The sequence below is a fragment of the Equus asinus genome, chromosome 15 (assembly GCF_041296235.1).
Source record: "Equus asinus isolate D_3611 breed Donkey chromosome 15, EquAss-T2T_v2, whole genome shotgun sequence".
NCBI lineage: Eukaryota > Metazoa > Chordata > Mammalia > Perissodactyla > Equidae > Equus > Equus asinus.
The window spans coordinates 15,123,619-15,133,930 of NC_091804.1; the positions used below are offsets into that span (position 1 = coordinate 15,123,619).

General features: G+C 42.4%; 1 long non-coding RNA gene across 2 annotated transcripts; it reads right to left on the minus strand.

Annotated features, from left to right (window-relative positions):
- Positions 1-354: 354 nt before the first annotated feature.
- LOC123277235 (uncharacterized) lies at positions 355-9,813 on the minus strand. 2 transcript variants are annotated; one of them, XR_006514043.2, is made up of 4 exons: positions 9,578-9,813; positions 8,244-8,305; positions 6,174-6,429; positions 355-503 (listed from the first exon to the last, which is right to left on the minus strand). It is a non-coding gene; the product is annotated as an uncharacterized lncRNA (long non-coding RNA). The 2 variants fall into 2 exon arrangements; XR_011494564.1 differs by having other exon boundaries at positions 6,069-6,429.
- Positions 9,814-10,312: the final 499 nt, after the last annotated feature.

A 10,312-nucleotide genomic window follows, 5' to 3' on the forward strand; every position in this document is an offset into this window, starting at 1 on the left:
CAGCCTGTGACATGTGGCGACAGTATGGACCCCCATCTGACTAGTTGACTTTTCCTCTGTATAAAACTTGGGGAATTTGTGTTAAACCTAAAGATTCTCTTCACACGATTCTTTGCGTAGACTCCTCACACACACCTTTGTGTGGTACTATTTTAGGTTGAATTCTACTTTAGCAACCTCTGATTAATCCAGCATCAACCCTATGTGTTGCCCCAAGGTGAATTCATTCTTTCAGGAAGTAGTTTCTTCAAACCTAGACATTGCTTCTTGCTTGGGTCATTTTGTGATTTGTGGGGGCAATGTTGTATTAATTGGGCTAACATAAACTGCTGTAACAAATAATCCCTCAAATATCATGTTTCGACATAAGAGACATTTATTTCTTGCTCACATGAGTGTCTAATGCTGGTGTTCCTGGTCAGAGGGTGGGCCTTCCAGACGACATCCAGTAGTTCAGTTTCCTTCCATTTTGTGTTTCTGCCTCCCCAGAGCCTCAGAGTTCTCTGCAATTTAGATGGCAAACAAAGAAAGAGAAAACAGAGAAGATATTTTGGTCTGGAAAGGAAAGGACACACATCACTTCCACTCACTGGTGGGAACTAATCATATGACCCTGCTTAAATGCAAGAGATTCTGGGAAATGTAGTCTCTTGTGGGACAGCTGCTGTCCAGTTAAGCACCATATCACAGAATAAGGAGCACAAATTTTGGTGGAGAGCTAGCTGTCTGTTCTACAGAAAGTGTGGGATGTTACATTTTACCTTATTTTACAAAAACCAATTATAATAACAGCTACCACTTGGGTTTTAAATAAAGTATGTGAATGTAACACTTCAAAATTGAGTGTGCAAAAAATAACAATTTTATTTCCTGTAACTCGAAATGATTTGCATTTTGAAGTTCTATCCCTCTATTACAGCAGGATCATTTAATTTGGGGGGGGGGGCGGTCCTCTAAGGTATTCCATTCCCAGAACTTATGCCAGGGTTCTAGAATGAATTTCTGATATGTTGGGGGGCAGGGCAGGAATCTTGTCATTGATTCATCTGTCAACATAGGTCCCCGTGAGATGTCCACTATAGCAGAAGAGGTGCCCTTTAGTTTTAATGATTTTGTCCTGCTATTCTCAGGACATGGGAATTTTTCCACATCTCCCAACAAATGAATCCCCTAGCAAAGAAGTTCTGAGGGAGTAGGGTGCTGTTTCCCATTGCTCTGAGATCCCAGATCCCTCTCAAACATCTCTCTCCTAATCCTAACACCAAATAGAGTTTAGCATCTTAACAAGAGAAATCCTTCTTCTTTCAAGTTTCTGGTCAAGAAGTTTTGTCTAAAACCAAGTCCTTCCCTTTTTCTGAAGTTTAGGCTGTTCCTCAAACATGCAAAATATATTACTGCCTCCAGACCTTTGCACTTTTCATCAGTAATGGATCCCCAGCACTTAAAAACAGTACTCGGGGCATTGTCATCACTCAATAAATATTTGGGGAATGAATTACCTTTGAGACAGATGACATTATCCTCATTTTACAGAAATGAATACTGTGACTCAGAAAGCCTAAGAAACCTGCAAAATGTTCTAAAACTGGTAAATGAGAGGGCCAGAATTTTAACCCAGGCAGTCTGCATTCATATTTATTTTAAAAATATGATATAAATAGTCTGCCTTTTCCCGATTCACCTGTAGTGCATTAGAGAGAGCCCTGGGACTAGGAATATGAAAACTCCCTGTCTTACTATATTTGTGACTTTGGGCAAATCAGTTAACCTCGCTGTGTCTCGGTTTCCTCATCTGTGGAGTAGAAATAATGATACTTCCTTCATGGGTGACTGGGAGATTTAGAGAGTGATGAGTTGAGCACTGAGAAGGTAGGTAATTATGTCAATTATCTGTGGTTGCAGCAATACACAACAGTGTAACAGATAACCACACAACCACAGTGGCATACAACAATAAATTGATTGCTCACACATCTGAGGTTCAGCTGGGCAGCTCTGCTGATCTTGACTAGACTCATTTATGTATCTAGGGTTAGGCTGGCTGTCAGCTGATCTAGGCGGGCCTTGGCTGGAATGACTGAGTGATTCACCTCTGTTCCATTTATGTCTCATCCTCTGGCAGGTTAGCCTGAAAATGTTGTCATGGTGATAACAGAGGCATAAGAGAGCCATGGAAATACATAAATTCTCTGAAGTCAAGGCTCAGAAGCAGCACATCATCACTTCCACTGCATTCTGTTAACTGAAGCAAGTCACACAGCCCAGCCCAGCCCAGATTGAAGGACCGGGGGAAGTGACACTGTCTCTTTAGTAGAAAGAATTGAAAAGTCATATGGCAAGGAGCATGGATATAGAGAGGGAAATTAATTGGGCCATTAGCATGCTCAGTCTTCCACAGTAATCAATAAACTTTAGTTCAATGTGAGATGCATTTGGGCATATTAAAACCTCGAATCCACTTAACAATCCCTCTGGAATCAATTTCACCAACTTATTTTAGCCTTTTCCTCTTCTGTCCCATAGGATAAATCTCTAGCTACCCTCTGGAAAGGGAAAAGGTGGATGGATACCTCTCAGTGGAGAAAGGCCTTCTTTCTAACTGGAGACAGTCCCTTACTGCCCATATGTCCACAATGGGTAGATTACCAAAGTCTGTCTCACCCACCCTTTTCTCCCAGTCAAAGGAAAGTCACTCTCTTGTCTCTAAGTAAGGTTTAACCATTTCTGTATTCAGAGGGACAGGCAAAAATTCCGTCATCATAGTGATCTAGGCCACTATTGACCTCCTTCTTGTGTATACAAGTGGCACAGTCTCAGTGCAGTGGGCACACTCTTGATGTTCTAACAGACCTTGCTCACTTCCTGACCTTTCTCCACTGTGCTGGCTCTGAAGATGAGTATGGGGTTAGGTGAGCCCTGAAGTCATGCTGTGATGGGAAAGGCAGTGAGGGACTTCTACTCTGGACTCCTGTTTGTTCTCTCCCAGAATATCTGAAATAAAACATCCCTCACATTACAAGGCTGATTTCCTTCTGAAATCCCCATCTGGTCTCTCTGTAGTATTCGTAATCCTTCTAGTAATATAATTAGGACTTTTTTCTAGGAAACAAATTGCTCTGGCCCTATTTGCTAAAAGAGCATTTGCCTTCTACCTGTTCTGGGTTTCATTATGAAGTATTTCTTACACTAACTTGATTTTCCTAATAGCCTTGAGCTTGGTAGGTAAGCGGTCTTGGTTTATAGCCCACCCCCAAATCCCTTTCCATAACAACAAGACTTCAGTAGGGGCATCTTCCTGTTTAAAACTTAACCACATCTTTTCTTCTTTGTATTCTCCACCGTGTAATTTATGAAGAAGTGTCTTTATGGGCATGCTTTGTTGACTTAATATGTAACGAGCAATTTCCCTTCCATTAAGTTGACATCTAAAATGTTATTTTTATTCCTAACAAAACATCCCATTGTACACATGGACAGAAATTTGTTTAACGCAGCCTTTGTGTTGAGCATCTAGATGTTTTCTGGTTCTGTAAACAAAAGAGAAAGTGCTAGGTGTCATATTTCCACAATAGATTCTTACAGATGAACTACTGTAACTGCTTTAGATAATTCCGCCGTCCAGGTGGCAGAGTTTAAAAGCTCTTATAACAGACACCTGGTTATTATCCCAGAGCCTCAATTCATCCTAACCACACTAGGCTATAATCCTCTACACAGGGAGTCTTGAAAACCTACCTCCCCGTGAAGAGAAGGGTGGGAGCTCTCTAGCCCATTTCTGTTGATCAGGATTTTCAACAATTGTACCTTGTTTGGCCCCCACAATGGTGTTATGAAGAAGGTGAGACAGATGTTGCTATCCCTGTCTTTAAGAAGGGGCTTCTGAAAAGATAAGGAGTTGGTCCAGGTCACAGTCCTACAAAGTGGTGGGATCTGTCCTCAAGCTCAGGTTTTCTGATTCCCAGGGTGGGATTTTCCACTGCAGTATGTTACAGGAACTGATTTTACTAACAATCATCATCATAGGTAACCTTTATTGGGAGTTGATTATATGTAGACTGTGTTCTCAATGCTTTACGTGTCTTAATTCATTCAATGTTCCAAATAATGTGGTAGATGTTGTTGTTATTGTTATAATTATTATTATTATCATCCCCATTTTACTGATGTGACAAATTGAGAAAGATTAAATGATTTGCCAAAGTCACATGGCTGGTGATTAAGAGTGCTACAATTTGAACTCAGTTAAGAGCCCAAGCTCTTAACTCCTGTGATTCATGGATCAATATTGTCTGATCTACATAGCTTAAGGTAACCACAAAGTCAACCTGGAACCTCACTTCTTGATAGCGTTACCATATTAAATCTTGGTAAATTCATCATCTTCTCTTTCTTTTTTTTTTCATAATTATCCTGCATGCACACACACCTACACAATTGGAATGATACTCCACTTATCTCCAGATTACAATGCAAAGAACGTTCTTATGATGAAAACAAAGTAATCCTGCTTGGTAATCCTTCTCTCCTCCTACAAACCCCTTCTGCGCCAGATCTCCTCTGTCTCACTGTCTTCAGCCATAAATGATAAATTAGATTCTTATCTGGATTTTATTTCTACTTCTTTAAAACAATACTTATTGTTTTCTTTTGATTGCAAGCATAGCATATATTTACTGAAAAAAATAGGGAAAACAGAAAAGTATGAGAAATAACGTAAAACCACCCATAATCTCTCTGGTCTGTAGAGACAACCACTGGTAATATTTTTGCTATCTTCTTCTGCCTATCCCTACAAGCAGATCACACCACAGTGCCATTTTGTGCTGGCTTTTTTCACTTAATGTATCATGAACATTCCCATGTTTTATTAGCTACAGTGTGACTTCCAACTACATAATATCCCCTTGTACTAATTAATATAGTAATTTAATTAATACACTTAGATAAGCATCCTTTGAGCACATGTGGGTTCCACTCCTGATGATCTTTTTTGGAAACGATTCCTAGAAGTGGTATTGCTGGATCTAAAGTGTATGTTTTTACGTTCTTGGTAACAGTTGTCAAATTCTTCTCTAGAAATACGTACCAGTTGGCACTTTCATGAAGGCTGAGCGCCTGAGCCCTTTTTGAGCCTGCCTGTACAAGGACCCCAGCTGCTTTGTACTTTCCTAATCTACTTCTGGCTGTTCCAAGCCATGTGGATGACATATGTACTCGCTGCAGGACCACTTACACCCAAGTCCCACAGGCAAGTAGATTCATCTCTGCTCACTCTGAGGTTGACTGAGCCCGTTTCACAGTGACCAAAGGAGACCTACCCATTAGGAAATGATCTCTTTCCTACAGGCTCAGGGAGGCAGACCCTCTTTTCTTCCAGCCACCTGGCACCCTATTTTGGAAGAGGCCAGATGAGGCTACCCTCTCTGATTCTATCATTGCCACCCAGCCAGCCTTTGATTTTTGTAAGGACACACTTCTCCCGATTCAGCTTTTCAACAAGTTCAGAAATACCTATGTAATTAGTTCTTCTTAGAACCTGTATCACAAAAACTCTGATAAAATGAAAGCTGGCAGTAAAGATTTCAAGGTAAATGAAATCCCTGTCTTAAATTGTGTCTGTTCACGGAAATACTTATTGATATGCTAGATGTTAGATGGTAAGACACAATGCCTGCCTTCAAGAGGTCACAGTCTGGAAAAAGAGGCAGATAACTAGACCAGTACAGAGAGTAACTGAGGCATATGCAATTAGCAGAATGTTACACAGAACTTTTTCCATTGTTTTTGAATGATAGACAGTAAGAAGTAAATACTACACAGAAACTAAAGAGCTACCAGAGACATCTCAGAGGGAAGAGCACCAGTTTTGCTCCTCCAATCATCTCATGATCATTTGCCTACTGTCAGCTGATATAAAAGGAGTTAGTGGAATTGGAGACTTTGGGATTGAATTTCCAGGTGGAAAGGTACTCCTTCCTGTAGGACATGGGAAGGGGATGTTCTTCCTTCCTCCTAGCCAGGTGAGAAGGGCTCGCAAGACTGGTTACCTGGGAGAAAGAGGGACTCACTTTCTGTGCCTGACTGCTCTGTGCTTTTGCTGTTCTGCTCATTGGACATTTTGAGCAGGCTAAAGTAACTGGTGAGAGATGACACAGGGTGTAGAGCAGGCCCACCTCCACTTTGGGCACAGGGAAGTTTCTTGAGTTTCTGGATGGGCCAGTTGCACAATGGAGGCCTGATCTGAAGCCATCTTTCCATTATCCCAAGATGTAGAGAGACAGAGGGACAACAGCAGGAGGAGGCTGTGAAGAATATCCTGGAGAGCCGGAGATGGAGAGATGGAGGGGTATCTGATGAGGTCCCACTGGAGCGCAGAACTTCTTCCTTCCAGGGAACTACGTCCTTGGAAATATCTTCACAAGCACCCCACTAGGAAGTCAACATTCAGACATCAGGGCAGGATCACAGCAGCACCAGTTACGATATCCTCCCTGCTCCTACTTCCCTGGGTGTCTGGATCATTGGCTATACTCTCAGCCATTCTAAGTGACTGAGCAAGAATGACTCACCTGAACTATACATTTCTATGTCTTGTCCAAAGCTGTGGCCAAAGACATCGTCCACTCTGCAAATATCTAGACAATAGAAGAGTTTGATTCTTGGGAAGAATTTGCCTCAAGAGACGAAACTGGCGTCAAGTCATAAATCCAACATGCTTTCCCTTTTATTTTAACTGCCAATATCCTCAGGACCAAGTCCTTGCCCAGTAGTGGCAATTAGTCCATCTCCTGCATCTAGGTACATCACCCTTTGCTCTCTTTAAGTGGCTTCTGCCCTTCTAATTGTGCTATTTGACAATGTGTTTCATTTTGCAAATAGTCTTAGGCCACTTTCTAAGTTTTGAGGCAAACTTGAGTTGTGTGTGTATCCCAGTGTGAGACGTGAGGAGTCACACAGTGACTGTGGTCCTTAAATCTAGACCAAAGGGGATCTGCTGTCCAAATAAACAAATGACTATAGCTGAAAGCAGAGTGTAAACATGACTCTAACTGGTGGATTTGCGGAGCAAGCATAGTTCCTGTTTTTTTTTAAGAAATCAGCCACAGTATACTCTTACATATATGTTTATGTTCTCAGGTCTCTGTAGTTAGAAAAAGCCCTAATTTGTTGTGTTTGTTTTTAGCTTTAACCAGAAAACATTACCACCTGAAGCCAGTCAGGGAATATTAGTAAAAATATTTATTTCTGTGATTCTTTTAAATAATCAAAGCCAATATATTTGAAAGTACAAGAGCAATAAAATATTTTCCAAATTTCTTATGGGGCACTGTTTGCTTACTGACTCTCTGGGCACCTGCTCTGGGCCTGATCCTGAGGATACAAGAGGGACCACAATGGATGTGGGTTTGCTTTCACAGAGCTGTGTGTCCGGCAAGGCTGTTTGTAGTACAGATGGTTGATCCTGTTACTGTTAACTCATTAACCATAATAACTTTGTTTGGTCTCAATAATTTTGTAACAAATTACCACAAAATGTAGCAGCTTAAAACAGCCACTTAATTTTTACTCATAATTTTGTGGATCGGAAATTTGGGAAGGGCTCTCTTGATGTCTCTCATATAGTTGAAGTCAAATATCAGTGGGGCTAGAGTCAACTGATGGCTTGACTGGCTCAGATGTCCACAGTGGCTCACGTGGCTCACAGTGTGTACTGGCTGTCAGCTGGGAGCTTACCTAGGCTGCTGATCGGAGGACCTGCGCATGGCCTTCCCAACATGGTGGTCTCAGTCTAGTTGTATTTCTTTCTTTTTTTTTTTTTTAGTAAAGATTTTATTTTTTCCTTTTTCTCCCCAAAGCCCCCCAGTACATAGTTGTATATTCTTCATTGTGGGTCCTTCTAGTTGTGGTATGTGGGACGCTGCCTCAGCGTGGTTTGGTGAGCAGTGCCATGTCCACGCCCAGGATTCGAACCAACGAAACACTGGGCCGCCTGCAGCGGAGCGCACAAACTTAACCACTTGGCCACGGGGCTAGCCCCAGTGTAGTTGTATTTCTGATGTGGTAACTGGCTTCCCCAGGACAAGCACCCCAAGAGAAGCAGCAGAAGCTGCATGGGCCTTCTGCATGGCCTTTGTGTTCTCTGACCCAGCTTTGGAAACAGTGTCACTTCTGCTGCATTCTACTGATTACAATCAAGTCATCAAGACTAGCTCAGATGCCTGTGAAGGGGACGTAGAACTTACCTTTTGATGGGAGGAGTCCCAAAGAATTTGAAGTCATGTTTTAGAACCACCATAACCATTATCTGGAAGAGAGATTTTTCATGCAGTGTCTCGTCTCACAAGATTTATGCATCTCTTTAGGGAACCTATGGCAGACGATACTTAAACATGAGGGGAATTTGAATCTACGCAAACAAAGCTGCCTCTGCTCTCTTTCCCTCTACAGTTTCTGAAAAGCTAATTGAGGCAACGTTTTCCCCAATTATTCCATTTAATATCAGTCTTCTTAATAGCTATTTTGGGACAAAAACCTAAGCTGTCGCAACCAGGACTGGCACTATTATCTGAGGCATGTTGGAAAAGGGGGAATTTGGCTCCGCTGAAACAAGAGCTTCCTTCTTTGGGCTTGCCAGTACAAAAGCTTGTGGGCATATTTACTCTTTGTCCCAGTGCAGAGTTCAGAGAACTGAAGGTTATTAAGAACAGCAGGTGTCACATACATGTCGTATCACAGAAACCCCCCCTGAGGTCGAGTCCCTGAGTCATTCATCTATTTCTGCCTGTAAGCTTTCTGGGTTTCTTAAGTGTACACTTCCTCACTGCCCCCTGGCCCCCTCCACTTTGGAAGGAATTTTACTGAGAAACAATGTGTCTCTGACACAGTTTTGAGGATGCTGGTTTCTCCTTTCCAAGATCTTTAAGAAAACCTTTTAAACTAACATAACTTTTAGAACTAGTTGGGGGTGTAGATATTATTATATCGTTTTTGTCATGGCCTCACTGAGCAAGAAGCCTCTTGAGACTTCTCTCTCCTCCTCAAATTGTCCAGAATTCTAGTGCAGATGGGTAACTAGCTCAGGTCAAAGGAGTCAGTCCTATTTCCCATCGCCAGGCAGAGAGGGGACTGGAGGTCCGGAACAATCTAAAGCTTTTGCTTTTCTGGCCCATGGTGTGGCGGCTGAACACAGGTCTCACACAAGCCCCGTGCACGCCTGCCCGCTGCTGTAGGATGCTGGGCTGAAGCTTTTAGGCGTTAGCACTGTGCATCAGCTTAGTTGCCAAAAGTCACCTTTGTTTGGTGTTTAAAGCAGGTAGTTTTTAACCCTTAGACCAGGACCCTCAGAAGAAATACATTTTACAACACGATCCAGGACACACATGCAAACAAAAAACTTCATGAAATGTTACCCCTATGATATGCAACGCATTCTGACATTTTAAAGTCTATTCTTCCTTTTTTAAACGCTGATCGTGAACTGCTAAATTGATATCATGACCCACTGTGCTAGTCTGCTCAGGCGGCCATGACAGAATACCAGACTGGGTGCGTAAAACACAGAAGTTGACTTTCTCACAGTTCAGGAGACTGGAAGTCCAAGCCCAAGGTGCTGGCCCATTCAGTTCCTCAGGGAGGGCTCTCTTCCTGGCTTGCAGATGGCCATCTTCTCATTGTGTCCTCACAGCTTCCTTGATCTTTCACGATTTACAAACCACGCTGCAGCTTCCTCTTCACGTTTGCTGCAATCCCCTTTCTTGCACACGTCTGTGTGGCTTGCTTGCTCGTGTCCCTCAGGTCTTGGCTTGAATACCTGTGCTGCCTTCCTCAGCCATCTTATATAAAATAGCCAGACATCCCCCAGCTCCAGCTTTCGTGTCCTCCTTATTACGCTTCATGAATGAGTGGAGAGATCCTCGAGCATTGAGGTGAGTAATAAAGATAAGTTGGAAATGACAGCTCCTCTTTCAAAAAAATTTTTTCCTCCCTAGGGTGTCCATAGCACCAAACAAAACAGATTCTGTTTTAGAGGATATTCTTGGTCCCTTCCACATAGCAGGCAACAACAAATAACGAAATGTTTTTTCAAGGCCAAATGAAGAAATGAAGCAATTAGTCCTGAGATTCTGCCTCCTAACTAGATGGCATAGATGGTGGTACAGAAGGCGTTGTCCTGCTTTGCTAATCCAGTGGACTCAGTGAACGCTCTGATGGCCTGTGGTTGTTTCATTTGGAGTAGGCTCAGCAGCTTGTCACTTGTGACCATGGCTACTGGCCATAAACTAGTCTTGGCTTCAGACTGGGCATAGCTTGG